We start from the raw sequence: 16,091 nt of genomic DNA on the forward strand, positions 1-16,091 counted from the left end.
CTTTGCAGACAGAGCTTGCTCAGGAGATACATCATTGAGAAGATTTTTCAGTTACTCTTTCCATTAGAATTTTACCCTGATTTCATAGCAAAGGTGTTGCAAAGTCAAGATGCTCAAGCTAAGCAGCTTGTTCTACCATGGGCTTTCCCCAACTGCAACATTCAAAAAACAATCTCAAAGCTTGCAATCACTGTTCAAAATTCAGTTCGAAAACAAATGGATATTTTCCTTGAAATGAAATTATCTGGAACTACGTAGTTTAAAAAAATACATATTTTTATAAAAACAGCGAAGAAGATTACCTCAGATTACAATGAGGTCTTGATCAGATGGACCAATGGGCTGAGAAGTGGCAGATGGAGTTTAATATAGGTAAATGTGAGGTGCTGCATTTTGAGAAAGCAAATCTTAGCAGGACTTATACACTTAATGGTAAGGTCCTAGGGAGTGTTGCTGAACAGAGACCTTGGAGTGCAGGTTCATAGCTCCTTGAAAGTGGAGCCGCAAGTAGATAGGATAGTGAAGATGGCATTTGGTATGCTTTCCTTTATTGGTCAGAGTATTGAGTACAGGAGTTGGGAGGTCATGTTGTAGTTCTACAGGGCATTGATTTGTCAACTTTTGTAATATTGTGTGCAATTCTGATCTCCTTCCTATTGTAAAGATAGAGTCATAGAGATATACAGCATGGAAACAGGCCCTTCAGTCCAACTTGTCCATGCCGACCAGATATCTCATCCCAATCTAGTCCCACCTGCCAAAAGGGTTCAGAAAAGATTTACAGGGATGTTGCCAGGTTTGGAGGATTTGAGCTATAGGGAGAGGATGAATATGTTGAGGCTGTTTTCCCTGGAGCGTCAGAGGCTGTGGGGTGACCTTATAGAGGTTTATCAAATCATGAGGCACATGAATAAGGTAAATAGACAAAGTCTAATCCCTGGGGTGGGGGAATCTAGAACTAGAGGGCATTAAGTTTAGGGTGAGAGGGAAAAGAGACCCAACGGGCAACTTTTTCACACGAGGGTAGTACGTGTATGGAATGAACTGCCGGAGGAGATGGTGGAGACTATTACAATTGCAACATTTAAAAGGCACCTGGATGGTTATATGAATAGGTAGGGTTTGGAGGGATATGGGTTGGGTGCTGGCAGGTGGGACTAGATTGGGTTGGGATATCTCAATGGCATGGACAAATTGGATCAAAGGGTCTGTTTCCGTGTTGTACATCTCTAAGACTCTATTTACTTTTTATTGATATTGCAAACCTTTTCTTCTCGAAACAATTAAAGGAAAGAGAGAGAGAGAGAGAGAGAGAGAAGGTGCTGTCAGCCTCTATGACCAAAGTAATTGGTTCATTCATTTTGGAAGCCATATGAAGCACTGCTGGCAGGGCCTCAGCAGCACAATGGTTTTGAGCCTTGCATAAAAAGGCAGTACAGCAATGGGTACACACTCCTCACATGAACAGGAAGAGCATGTATCCTCAGGCTTTGCAATTGCCTTTGTCTGCTGAATACCTAGACGTCTGACTCCAGGACCATCTGCTGCTGTTGGTCACAGCAGCCTCAATTCATGCCAGTTTTGTTTGCCTCACGGTCAGGAAAAAGGAACAACTTCATGTTGCAGTCTGGCATACATGTGACTCCAGACTCATTGCTATGTGGTTGACCCTGAATTGTCCTCTGGGCAATAGGCGATGGATAATAAGTGTTAGACTAGCCAAAGGCACCCACAGCCATTGAAACAGAATGGAAAAATAAATCTGATCAATCAGAACTTCGGGATGTGAACATGAATTGTGCAGTTCTATAATTCACTGAATTTGCAACCCATTCATAAAATAAACTGTCAATAACATTTGATGACATTAAAAAGTGTGAACAACAAGGTTCAAAATGAGCTTAAATGCTTAATGTTGCAATAAACTAACCCTGAAGGAATAATCAGTTCTGAATTTCTGAGACCAGGTAAAGACAGCGAACCAGATGGGCTTTTCTGACAATCAATAGCAGTTTTCATAGACTTCAAATTCCAAATTTTCATTGAAGTCAAATTCTGTCGGCTGCCACAGCGAGATTCAGACTAGGTCACCATCACATTACCTGTGTTTCTGGATTAATAGTCTACAGATAAGTGCTGTAGGCCATGTTTTTATGAAGCGAGAGTTGGTGCTGGAAAAGCATAGCAGGTCAGGCACCATCCGAGGAGCAGGAGAGTCGACGTTTTCGGCAAAAGGAATCCTGTGCTTTTCCAGTACCACACTCTCAACTCTAATCTCTAGCACATGCAGTCCTCACTTTCGCCATGTGTTTGAGACTTGAACTTAATTCAGTCACATATCCATTCCATCCCATGATCACCACTTGCCAGCAAGCCATGCCACCCACCTACAATGTCACTTGGCAGCTTTGTGTGTGATGATTGTAACCGATTGTGCCTCTGCAGCATTGATCTTCAGAGCCATGAGTTAAGGTGTGCCAAATTGAAACACCCAGCTCAAGGAATTGTTTGCTCTTTATCTAGTGCAGGTGAAAGGATGCTACCGACATGCAAAGCAATACGAGAAATTGCTGGAGAAACTCAGCATGAACACTAACACTGCTTTCTCTCCGCAGATGCTGCCAGAGTTTGTCCAGCAATTTCATGAAATTGGTGGAGAAACTCAGCTTGATCGCATGCCCTCTCCGCAGACGCTGCCAGGGTATTGTCCAGCAACTTTCGTTTTTGTTGCTGGACGTCCCAGCACCGGTTGAAATCCCCCGTGTTTTAGTTTTGGACGGAAACAATACGATTTTTGGTTTGATTTGGAAATTACTATAACGCAATGAGGTGGCGTGTACACTTGGAGGGAAAAAAGAAAGGGGACGACGCATTCAGGCAAAGATTGATCCTTCGAACAAAGTGATCGAGTCCCCGGATGAATGAATGAATGAAATATACATCACACAACACCAGGTTATAGTCCAACAGGTTTAATTGGAAGCACTAGCTTTCAGAGCGACGCTCCTTCATCAGGTGATTGTCAGGAGCGACGCTCCGAAAGCTAGTGCTTCCAAATCAAACCTGTTGGACTATAACCTGGTGTTGTGTGACTCTTAACTTTGTACACCCCAGTCCAACACCAGCATCTCCAAATGATGAATGAAACGTAGCCATCGCTGGTTGTTGGAGGGGGTGCCGCCTGGGCGCACGCGCAGAAGGGCACGCCGCGGGTGCCGTGCATCCGGGAACGTGGAGCTGGTGCCCGGGTCACGTGACGCCTATTATTCCGCCATCTTGTCACCGAGGAGAGTAGGAACGCTGCGAGTGAGACGGCGAGAAAAACCTTCCCTGTTCGCGATCCGTGCAGGTAAGGGAGTGAGCACCAACCGCCCGGACAGCCTGTGGGTGGGGGGGCAGTGGGAAGAAGGGGGGTTCGCGGACTGTGGTCCCGGATTAGGGACCCGATCTCTCATTCTCTATTCACCCCCCCCCTCCTCCTCCTCCTCGGCTCGGCCAGGCGAGGCAGGCAGGCGGCCGGCCCCTGTACTCTCGAGCCGGTCACAGGCCGTGCCGGAGGGGAGAGGACACAGGCACATGGCCCCGGCTGCTGAGCTCGCCCTCTTTCTCAAGGCCAGCCACATCAAACAGCTTCACTTCCCTCGGCAAGCTGTTTTATTTCCTCCTCCCTCTTCCTCCTCTGTCTCTCTCTCTCTTCCCCCCCCCATTCAGAGCTAGTCAATCAGCGGCCTCTTGAAGCAGGCTTTAGGAAGGGTAGGTGTTTGGGGCTGCCAGACTGTTTTGGTGATGCAGCTCTGTCTGTCTCTCTCTCTCTACCTACCACCTTCTTCGTAATCACGAAGGTGCAGCCCCTGCCTGGGTTAAGCTTCTGCCGCCCTCTGGATTACAGCAACGATCAGGGCTGACCATGTTAACTGTTAGGGAAGTTTTCCTTAAGGTATTCACACCTGCAGCAGTGAAAGTGCGGATTTTAAGAATGACCTTTCTATCTTTTTAAATTCTGAATGTACTTGAAACGACGGTGACTTGCTGTCGTGTGGGAACACCGATTCACTTATCGATGTTTTTAAAACATTAGACTTTTCGTACGGCTTTAATATCCATATGGAACATGGAGAAATGGCATTCTTGTTTTTGAAGTCTGATTTCTTGATGTCAAATGTATTCTGTTTCACTTATTGAATGTTGAATTCAACGCAATGCTCCAGATCTAGTTTGCACTTATGTAGTAATATGATGACCGTCATATTTTTGTGTTAAACGTTTTGATTTGCCATGATGTCACAATTGTTACCAGTCATCAGATTAGTGTCTGCACTGATGTAATAGCAATTCCAAGGTGCTTGTTTAAACCACTTCTGCATGTTGGTTAAAATCGTTTATTTCAGGTTCTTGGTTTAGTGTGTGACATTGTCTTTTGGTATGTTATTTTTCCTTCTGACAGTAATGTATGAAGTTAGTTATGTAGGTCTTTGCTGTCTGCATTTTGGATGTTTTGAAGTATCTGATTTATAGCACAATTTCTGTATACAGGGAAAAACATCACGCATTAAACAGTTCATTTGCTTTCAGTTGCAAAGCCGTTTGATTTATTTGAGGTGTTACAAGTGCATACTTTTGCAGTCATGCTTGTCTCAATATGTAGAGCATTGTAATTTAAACATTTACTGCAATAAAGTTATCATCAGATTTATTGGCAGTTCTTTCAAGTTACTTCAAAAATAATTGGAGAGTAGTTACCTTGAGACTACAATTTTGAAAGTTTGTTTCTCTATTCTTAGATTTTTTTCTAAATTAATCAAATCCATTTCTCCCTGCTACTGCAACATATTGGTTAAAAATGATGCAACGTTTTGCATAAAACTTGATAAAGGAGAACTTTTTTAAAACCAGGTTATTTTACTGATGTGTTGCAATTTCATGTTACTGATCTTTGTTTTCCTGAAGGCAGCCTAAGAAGTCCTTACAGTACCTCACTCTTTGCAGAAGTTTTATTTGAAATTCTGAATGGGGTGGTGAGCAGCAAAGTTGATTCATGATGTTACTGGAATAGAATTGTCCAGTTTCAGAGACTAGGTGCTGAATACATTCTCCGAGGCTCCCTTTTATACCTCTAAAACATGTAATGAGCAAATTTGGAGCGTCTGTATACGTCCTTGTAAATTTTTTTTAAGAAAAAGAATGACATTTGCACAGTGCTTCATCACCACCTTAGAACGTTATGAAGTATGTTGTACCTGATGAGTTGCTTTTTGGGCATAGTGTTGCATCTGTGAAATAACATTGGAGGCATCTTCTTCAAATCTTTGCTGTTTTTAAGTACAGTCACAGTTTCCCTAACATCACCCAATTGAAGTCCTTTATACTTGGAAAATTTCTACTTCCTGAGTGCTTGCTCAAGTTTAAATATTGGATTTTTTTTGTTCGTAGGCAAGTCTTAAGTTTTAAATTATACTGCTCATAATAAATCTAATTTGAGCAGCAAAATTAAATCTTAAGTTGTGAAAGATTTGAAATAAGTTTCACTTTTTATAGAAATAACATTTGGAGCACTTGTATCTACTTTTAAGCTCCAAGTTTAATTAAAATGTTTCATATCTAATTGAAGGCCTTGCATTCAGTATGGAGGGATGGCACATTTTAAAACTTTTTACTGCTGCACATTTAGTCACTGTTCTCTCGTTGTGTCGCAATAGTCTTACAGAGGCTGCTCTCTCATTAGAGGGAGAAGCGACTGGTGGTGCTTTAACCTGGTGGCCAACAAGGTTACATTAGTGGACACCAAACCTCAGGCGAGGGAAGAGGTTGAGATGGAGACCCCTTTGTGGCAACCTCAAACCAGTGATGGGAATTGAACCCGTGCTGTTGACATCACACTCAGTAAACCAATGATCCAGCCAATTGAGCTAAACCAATTCAGCAAAGCACCATGCTTTTGCTGCCAACAAGTTCAAAAGAAATCAACCATAATAAAAAGGCTTTTGTTTCCCATTGCTATTTCTACATCTGTGTGATATGTTGCCACTGGTAATATAAGTGCATGATGTATAAATAAGCTGCCTTAATTATAACTAATAACTTCATACTTTTCTTGATAGTCACTTCATTTACTGTTCCTTTTGAGGTCTATCTGTATCCATCTGCTTTTTACTTATTTTGAAAGCAGTTTGTGTTTTTATGGCATTTATGTAATAAAACATCTCAATGTTTACTGGTGTGTTTATAAATCACAATTTCATCTGGAGGTTCATAAAGCAATATTAGGGTCAGATGATGAAAGCTTGGCCAAATAGGTATGTTGTAAGTAGTAAGCAGCTCACTAAGGGCAGGTCCTCTAGTAATTTTTCCAATGCTGTGGTTTTGCATTTTGTTCATTTAGTTTTTGTTGGAGTCTTCCATTTTCAGTATTATATTATCTGCCATTATTTTGTTTTTACTTGATGTGCATCCTTCAAATGTTCAGTTATCCTGTTCCAAGTTCTCATGCCTCAACATATGACTAGTTCAACCTTGTTGCATTTTTCTTGATGTCCAGTATCTTACCTTTTTCCTCCATTGAGAATGTCTTCACTGCTGTGTCTCCATCTGAACCACTGCATTCTTATCCAAAACCATATCTCTCAATGTTCCACTATCTACTTTTGTCAATTTTATATTTCAGCTCTGTGTAACAATTCTTTCCAAATCACAGTTTTGATCAGTTTTTGGTAATTATGCTGCTGATTCCTATACTTAGCCGTTCTTTGTATTTGCGGAATGTTCTTTCCCATTGATCTTCCCACTCTGGTTTATGTATTTAGTGAAATTGAACCTAATATAGTTGGGGCAATTAGTGGGGTAAGGCTTTCTACTGGCATAGTAACAAAGATTGTGATGTTGAGGGTCATTTGAGTACAGTGGTCAGGCCAGAAACCTGATTGGAAGGATTAATCAAGGAATTGTGAGATGACCCTGGAGTTAGTAGATTCTTTTGACAACAAAGGGAAATTTGATGAATGTGTATATTTTGCCACATTAGAAAGGGTGAACTTTTTGAAGAATGAATTGATGGTGAATTTGAAGTTTTGGCAAGTGGGATGGGGGCGTATTGGGGAATGTAAAACCTGAGGAGAGGGAGCAGTTAACAAAACCAGCTAATCAGGAATCCAAGAAAAGGTCTTTGGTCATCCGTTTGCAAATACTTAAAGATACATGGGTGAATCTTATGTATTAGCATTCTAAGAAATCAGAATTGAAGACAAGCTAGAGTAGAAAGAAAGTTAAAGTTAGGGCTCGGATAGGGCAGTGACGATCTTTTGAGGGGTGTTGAGCTCAGAGAAGTGGGAGCGACACAGACCAGATCATCTCGCTTTTCGTGATTAAGAAATGTCCATGAGATTCTTGCACTTGTTGCTGCAGCTGGGTTTCTTGGCTGAATCTTTTACCTGGTCTTCACTTCAGGCAACACTGGCATTCATTATGTTTACTCTTGGAGAATATAAATTTAAATCTACCCTTGAACTATATGCAGCCTTCTCCGGGTATGGGCTTGAATTAATTATGTTACTCATTTTTGAACTATTCATTCTTGGGGTTAGGGTGACCCCCATCAAGCCAGCATTTGATGCCAATCTCTAGTATCCTTTGAGAAGATGGTGGTGAGGTTCTACCTTGAACCACTAGGTATGTCATAGTACTGTTCAGGTGAGTCCAGGAATTTGACCCAGCAGCAATGAAGGAGGATAATATACCTCCAACTCTGGATCATGTGTGACTTTGGGAGCCTACAAATGTTCCCAATGGTTTGTTCATCTAGCTGGTAGAGGTCATTAGTTTGGAATCTTATTTTTGAAACAGTAGTTTTAATATGGCTAGTCCATTTAAAGTCAGTGGTAACTTCCAGAATGTTCGTGGTCTGGAATTCTGGTAAATGTCATAAGATAATTGTTATTAGAGCAGGTATTTTCTCAACACCTACAAAATAAATGTTACTTGTAACTGATTAGCTCATGCCTGTATGCTGCCTGGGTTTTATTGAATGCGGGAGTGGATTCCTTCAGTATCTGAGGAGTCATAAATAGTATTGAGCACTGCAATCATCAGCAAACATCCCCACTTCTGACCAAATGATGGAGAGAAAATTAGTAAAACAACTGAAGATGGTTGGGCTTTGAGCCCCATCCTGATTGCCACAGTAGGAAATGTCTTGATACAGGTATATGGCTTCCAGATACCACAATAATCTTCCTTTGTGCTGGGACATAACAAGTGGGGTATTCCCCTCGATTTCCAATAACTTCAGTTTTACTGAACATCTTGATGCCATACTGTTAAATGCTTCCCTGATGATGTGGACAATTGTTCTGACCTAAAAGGTAAAGAGAAAATTCCTGAGTTTCGGACCTTATGCAGTGATTGAACAATTATGATGGTAGTGCTCAAGAGGCCAGAATTAGTGGTCAATGTAGATCAGTACCAGATTTAGTGAATATATGGATGCAGGCAATGAAGCTTTCTATTTCACATTTACAGATGCTTGAATGTGACTAGTCAATCAAGTATATTGAAATAACCAACTCATGAATTAGCAAATGTGTGGATTTGGTAGCTGAACTTCTGAGGTAGAAGTGTTGTAATTCAACCTGCTTTCATTACTTTGGCAGTTCATTCTGTGCACACACCACCTTTTGTATAAAAACATGACGACTCAGTTCCAGTTTTAAATTTTTCTCCTTTCACCTTAAACCTATATTCTCACTCTATCCATGACACTCATGATTACAATATCAGAAGTGAGAATCTGGTTTTGATCCATCTGCAGTCTTTGACCGTTGTCTATGCTGTAGTGCTCTATTATGTCTCAGCTGCTGGCTAGTTGGATGAGATAACATGCACCTTGTTATGCCTATTTTATTGTAGTCAGAGCATCGTTTGCATTGCTTCCAATTCCTTCGCAACTTGCTCCTCACGCCCCCACAGATTTATCTATGATCTCCTCAGGCAAGTAGGGATAGAGCAACAAATGCTGGCTTTGTCTGTGATGTCTAAATTGTGTGAAAATAAATAAGCAGCTCAGTGTTACTGAAGTCGCAATGCGAGAAAGTGGGTTTCATCAATGAAATGAGTTGTGGGTATTTAGGAAAAATGGGGACAGAGAAGAGTTCAGAGCTGGGTAAGTTGAGATCCAGTGAAGTAGTGAAAGAAACTTGTAGAGACATTGAGAATTTGGACTTAATTGCTTGTCACAACAGTCATGAATTATTGCACTTATTGTTGGAGCTAATCATGAAGGTGATGGACAAGAAGTTTAAGAACATGAATTTCGTTACCAGCATTTTTTTCATCAGGGTGTTCCTCAAAACCTAACACTTGAACAGACCTTTTGACCATGTCTTAATGTCTCCTCCTTTGACATGGTGTTAGGAACAGACAAGAAATAAAAACTGAGAAACAGCTGAATACATTTTTGCATCATGCAAAAGTGGTGTATGAATGGAATTTTTGTCTGCGCGCACATAGTTTATGGTAATGGCTTCTCTCTCCTCATCTTTTGACTCCTCTAAAGATGTTATCACTATACCATTACAGCTATGTCAACCTCTTCAAAACAAATGCATCTGACGCCAAGCTGTATCTTTCTGCTATCACTGCATTGCCTATATACAGCACAAAGTACTAGATTAGGCACAGTTTTCTGCACCTAATCTTTCAAAAGATGGTATCCATTTCCTTTTAGTCTATTCCCCAAGCTGTTCCCCTGGACTATTTGTCACCTCTAAATTCATTTCTAGTTCAAAGTTGACCAGCCCATTCTCCACTCTACCAATGAATCACCTTTGTCTTGTCTGACCTACATTTTTTTGTTGATTTGCTTCAATTTAACATTTAAATTTTTATTTCCATGCTTATTCCTTCATGTTCTTGACTCTCCATTTCTGTTACTCCTCATTAGCCCTACATATCGCAATGTTTTGCAGTGCAGAAAGAGGCCATTTGGCTTATTGTGTATGCATTGGATATTTAAAATGAATATAGTTATCTAATGCTAATCTCCTGTTCTTTTTCTATATCTTTATGGAATCAGACGTCTTCACTTATCGGGTTGTTCTTATCCTCTGTCCCTAAGTTTTGGTCACCACTGCTTCAGTCATCCAGGCCACATCATATTCAACTTCATCTGTCAGCCATGACTCAGTTGGTGGTGCATTCATCTCTGAATTGGGAGATTCTAGGTTCATGGCTCCAGGACTTTTGCACAAAGATTAAGACTGATATTCCTAAGTGCAGTACTAAGGGAGTGCTGTATAATTGGAGATCCTGTATTTCAGATGAGAGGTCAAACTACAGCTCATCTACTTGAATGATGTAAGAGGTCATGGCACTATTTTGAAGAAGAGCAGGGTGTTAACCCTGACCATGGCCAACATTTATCTCTAAATCATCGCCTCAAGCAACAGATTATCTGGTCATTGCATTATTGTTTGTGGGATTTTCTTATGTTCTAAATGGCCTCTGCATTTCCCAGAGTACAGTAATATCTGCACTTCACAATTAGTTAACTCGTAACAGAAGAAACTCGATTATCAGAATGATACAGCCGGGGAGTATTTTGTATGGATAATTTAATGCCGGATAATACAGTTTACCCAAGCATTGGGACCTTGCAGTTTTGTACGGATAATCCGAAATTCAGATAGGTAATGTTTGGACAATCAAGATTCCTTTCTATAAGGTGCTTTTCAGACTTGAGTGTGAAAAACACTTTATGAATAAATGCAAGACTTTAAAAAAAAATCTTCATTGTTCTGTCCCCTTTGCTTTTTAAATAAACCTTCTTGAAAACCTACCCTTCAACTATGGTTTAGTGATGTACTTTAGAGTGTTCTTGTTTATACTTGATTGTGTTTTATGTTGGTTTCCATAGAAATGTTAATTGAAATGTGGTGCAAGTGGCATGATCTTGGGTTTCAACATTATTGTCACTTGTGGCTAGATTTTTCATGCACTTCTGAGCTTTTATCTTTTGAAGTGCACTGTTTCAAATTAATCTGTAAATTAAGTAACCATAGGCAACTTTTTATTTAATATTACACAAGTTATGTCTGATGATAGATGACTTTATAGCAGTTGGGTATACTGGTAGAGATCACTAGGTTAAAAACAATGACTGCAGATGCTAGAAACTAGATTCTGGATTAGAGTGGTGCTGGAAAAGCACAGCAGTTCAGACAGCATCCAAGGAGCAGGAAAATCGACGTTTTGGGCAAAAGCCCTTCATCAGGAATACAGGCAAAATGCCTGAAGGACCTGTATTCCTGATGAGGGCTAATCCAGAATCTGGTTTCCAGCATCTGCAGCCATTGTTTTTACCTGGTAGAGATCACTGCTTGTTATTATATAAATGTTATTAATTTGTAATTGCACACAACTCATGATGTACTTTTGCCAGAGCTTCTAGTGTTCAATATAACTTTATACTGGGTTACTTCTCATAAATAAGCAATTATTTAGATTAATGTTATTTCAATAGTAAATTCTTTTTTACCTAAACTGATCCTTCAAATATTAATTCATGAAAATAATTCAATGCTAAGTAAGGGGATAACAGAATAGATTTCAAAAAGTCTAAGAGGTATATTTTAAGGAACATGTTAAGTGGAGAATGGGGTGTAGGGAGCAAACTCTAAAACCTGGGTTCAGACAACTGAAGTCACTGTCACTAATAGTATAATGATTAAATTAGTGACATTCCAGAGACCAGAATCAGACGAGCACCAATACTTTCCAATCTTGTAAGTCTGCAAGAGGTGAGACAAGGCCATGGTGGAGAAGTTTGAAAACGATGAGAAGTTGGAGGTCAAAACTTGCTTGACCAGCAGCTGATGTAGATCAGTGAGCAGGATTTAATGCAAGTTAGAACATGAAGTCATCCAAAACTCTCTTCCCCACGTTTACGGAGATAGAATATAGGAGATCAGCCAGGAGTACATTGTAATATTGAATTTTTGAGGTAATAAAGGCAGGAATAAGTGATTTAGCAGACAAATTGATAAGGGGCAAAATCAGGTGATATGATGGAAATGGAAGCAGATAGTCTTAATAATGGTATGGTATATGGCCTGACACTCATCTTCGATTCAGATGTAATGCAAAAAATTATGAACTGTCTGATTTCTGAACTTGATTAAGTATTTTTCTATACATTTCCATCTCAATGAGGGAAGAGGCACTGCCTGATCTGGTCTGGGAAATGTACAGGGTTAACTGGAAGGGGAACCTTTTAGGGAACAGTTATGGTACTTTGTATTATTTAGATTTTCTGTTGAAAAAGACAAGGAGAAATTGACTAAAGTATTTAACTGCAGGAGAGTTGAGACTTGAGTTGTCCTGGGCAATTTGGAATTAACAGCAAGCAAAACTGTAACAGAACAGTGGACTGTTTGAATAAATGATTCAGTTTCAGTTGAAATACCTACCACGAGGAGGAAAAGGTTGGGAGACCAAAATCCCAGTCTCCATGGTTGTTGACGACACTGAGAATAAAACAAAATTGTAAAAGGGGTATACTATACATATCAGATTGATAATACAAGTCAGACCTAGGCTGAATATTGAAAATTCAGTGGGGCAGTGAAAAGGAAATAGAAAAACATTAGAAGGAACTGAAGATTCATGGAAAGAAGGTTCTAAAAGTCCTCCATCAGCAAATAAATATGAAAAGGAAAATAGGAGTGGGTTGCTTTGGGATGAAGAAGGGATCTGCATACAGAAGCATCAGACATGTCTGAGGTGCTAAAGTGATTGTTTTGTATTACTTTGAAAGCATCTTCCTTGGTAAAGTTTTATATTGAAAATTAAAATGTGTATCACCAGGTGTATGTGCATGATAGGCCATCAGCAAAGGGTGGGATGCATCTGACAAGGTCGAGGAAAAGGGCGGTGAAAATTGCAGGGGCACTGACAATAATAATTAAGTATTAAGGAATGCCAGAGAACTGGAACATTGCAAATGTTCACACCATTGTTCAAAAAGGGTCATAAATATGTCAGATGTGGCTGCTTTGCCGATGGTTTGTATTTAGATTACAGAAAATGATTTTTTTAATGTGTTTGCATTTTGGCCTTTCTGTGATGAATGGAACATCTGCAATCTACATACTCCAGTATAAACAGTGTTCTTGTTCAGAGTGCACTTGTTATAGAGTCATAGAGATGTACAGCATGGAAACAGACCCTTCGGTCCAACCTGTCCATGCCCATCAGATATCCCAAACCAATCTAGTCCCACCTGCCAGCACCGGGCCCATATCCCTCCAAACCCTTCCTATTCATATACCCATCCAAATGCCTCTTAAATGTTGCAATTGTACCAGTCTCCACCACATCCTCTGGCAGCTCATTCCATACACATACCACCTCCTGCGTGAAAAAGTTGCCCCTTAGGTCTGTCTTCTATCTTTCCCCTCTCACCCTAAACCTATACCCTCTAGTTCTGGACTCCCCAACCCAGGGAAGAGACTTTGTCTTTTGACACAATCCATGCCCTTCATGATTTTATAAACCTCTATAAGGTCACCCCACAGCCTCCGACGCCCCAGAGAAAACTGCCCAGGCCTGGTCAAACTCTCCCTACCCTGGCAAATCCTTCAACCCTGTCAACATCCTTGTAAATCTTTTCTGAGTCCTTTCAAGTTTCACAGCATCTTTCCGATAAGAAGACCAGAACCTTCAAGATGGTTGTGCCATCTTTCTAGACGTAGAGGTCGCGAGTTTAGAAGGTGCTGTTGAGGAGTTTTGGTAAATTTCTGCAGTGTACCTTTACAGCAGTTCACACCTTTTGCTATTGAGCATTGGGGACTGTACAAATGAATTGAATTGAATTGGGTTTATTGTCATACGTACTCACTTGAGTACAGCGAAAAGTTTACAACTTGCCACTTACAGCACCATCTTAGGTTCAAAAGTACCTCAGTACGGAATATTGGTATAAAGCAGAAAAATAAAAGTTAAACATGGCAATTCTCCTTACGAAATGCAGATACAAAGGGAGCAGGGTTAAAGTCAGGAATTGATTCCATGAAATCTCCCTTTCAGATTGCAGATAATCACAAGAATCTTCAGGTCCACAATAACTAAACCCTTCTCAAATCTTCTCAACAAATCAATCCTTGGGAAGGAAACCAAAAAGCAGAAAAATGTTTGAATTGGAAGAAAAACCAGAAGTAATTTCTCATTGCCGATTTTCTACTCTTTGATCTGCTCTTGAACAGAGTATTTATATGGCTGTTCCTGTAAAGGTCTGTTTAATGGTAACCCCCAAAATATTGATAATGGGAGATTCAACAATGGTAATGCTATTCAAGGTCAAATGGCATTGGTTAGATACCATCTTCCTGATCTTGGTATTTGTATGGCACAAACATTTCTTGGTGCTTCAGCTCAAAGGTGTTGTCCAGATCTTGCTGCTTATAGATATGGATTGCTTCAGTATCGGAGGTGTCCTAAATTGGGCTGAACATTGCACATGAATGAAAATCTGCACTTCTGACCTTTTTGATGGAGGGGATATCAATAAAGCAGCTGAAGGTAGTCTCTGATGAACTTGGGTAGTGATGTTTTGAGGCTGATTTAACTGTTCTCCAACAACTGCAGACATCTTCTATTGTGCTAAGTGTGGCTGCAACATTTTCCCCTAATTATCATTGATTCCAGTTTTGTTCTACATTACCACACTGTCAAACATGACATTGATTTCAAGGACAGTCATTCTCCTCATCTTAAAGATTAACTCTTTAGTCGAAAAGTGTGAAGAGCTCATGCTCAAAACGTTGACGTTCCTGCTCCTTGGATGCTGCCTGACCAGCTGCACTTTTCCAGCACCATACTTTTTTCAACTCTGATCTCCAGCATCTGTGCCATCCTGTCCCGTCCCGTCCTGTGTCTCCAACCGCCCCCCCGAATCAAAGCAAAACAGAATAGTTTTTCCTCCTTCGTCTTTATTTCGGGCGCTGGAGGGTGAGAGAATGGCCGCCCATGTGCACAGAGACATGAGTTCTTGGTCTTCTCTGGATTAGTAGTTTCTTAATGAATTATATAGCCTCTTACAAGGAGGAGAATCCAGATAAGGCAACATTCCTATTGATTGGATGGAATAAAGATGAAGGTAAAATTATACTGAGCGTTTTGCTTCAACTGAAGGGAAGGGGGCGGGGGAGAATGGGGCGACACCACTGGCTCTGATGGTTGAACTCCCATTTGTGCTAGGAATTGTAACATGACTGAACTGGTTGAGTCAAAAAATTTATCGCAAGGATTGAAAGCTTCGAGGTGTTACCGTCAAAGTGTAAATAAACATGGCATTTTGGGGATATGTTGATATAGGAGTAATGTCACTGGACTAATAATCCAGAAAACTCAAGCTAATGTTTTACAGGGCTGTAAAGTGCTGTAGCAGTGTCCCTCAATAGTGGGCCATTGTCGTCCCAATTCTATATCAGTCAAAGCAAACAGAGGCACAGTATGGTCTACCACCTTTGTCGTTATTCTGAGCCCTGGAGAGAGCGCGATCGATTCTCAGTGTTCTCTCAAATAGCAGATTCTTAAGGAATTATATAGTCACTTATAGGGAGCAGCATCCAAATAGGGCAACATCTGCAAGTCCATTTGGGTGTCCATTACAATCAGCAAGCATCAACAGTAAAGATTAAGCCATCTGGCATTAGATGATGTTCACCTCGTTAATCCACTACCTTTGCCTCCAGCACCTCATTGTTTACTGCAAGTTCTTATCTGGTCAAAGTCTTGCTAGTTGGGCCTTTGTCACGCAACCCTAAACTTAACACTTTCTCCACCTGTTCATACCTAATACACGTTTTCACTGTAACACTTTATTTCAAGTCTCTGCTTCATAACATGTCTGAACAGGTTGATTATGTAGCCCTGAAATTCGTAGATATTTTTAGTGAATGAGACTGTTCGAGATTCCGGGTTCAAATCCTGAGCAAACTGTAATTTGATGTCAGTCTTCTAATTCACCAGTTATGTTCTTTAGCCAGCATAGATTTCTAAAGAGAAAGATTGTATTTTCCGATCTTCATGTTTTTTTTGAAGAG

The 16,091-nt window shown here is 40.4% G+C and overlaps 1 protein-coding gene across 1 annotated transcript in view; it reads left to right on the top strand.

The window, feature by feature from the left end:
- Positions 1–3,261: 3,261 nt before the first annotated feature.
- Positions 3,262–16,091, top strand: part of gigyf2 (GRB10 interacting GYF protein 2) — a 220,117-nt gene continuing 207,287 nt past the window's right edge. Inside the window, exon 1 of the mRNA XM_060834883.1 lies at positions 3,262–3,349. The gene's annotated coding sequence lies outside the window, so the exon portion shown is untranslated. The remainder of the gene's footprint in view (positions 3,350–16,091) is intronic.

Source organism: Hemiscyllium ocellatum, chromosome 13 (genome assembly GCF_020745735.1).
Source record: "Hemiscyllium ocellatum isolate sHemOce1 chromosome 13, sHemOce1.pat.X.cur, whole genome shotgun sequence".
Taxonomy (NCBI): Eukaryota; Metazoa; Chordata; class Chondrichthyes; order Orectolobiformes; family Hemiscylliidae; genus Hemiscyllium; species Hemiscyllium ocellatum.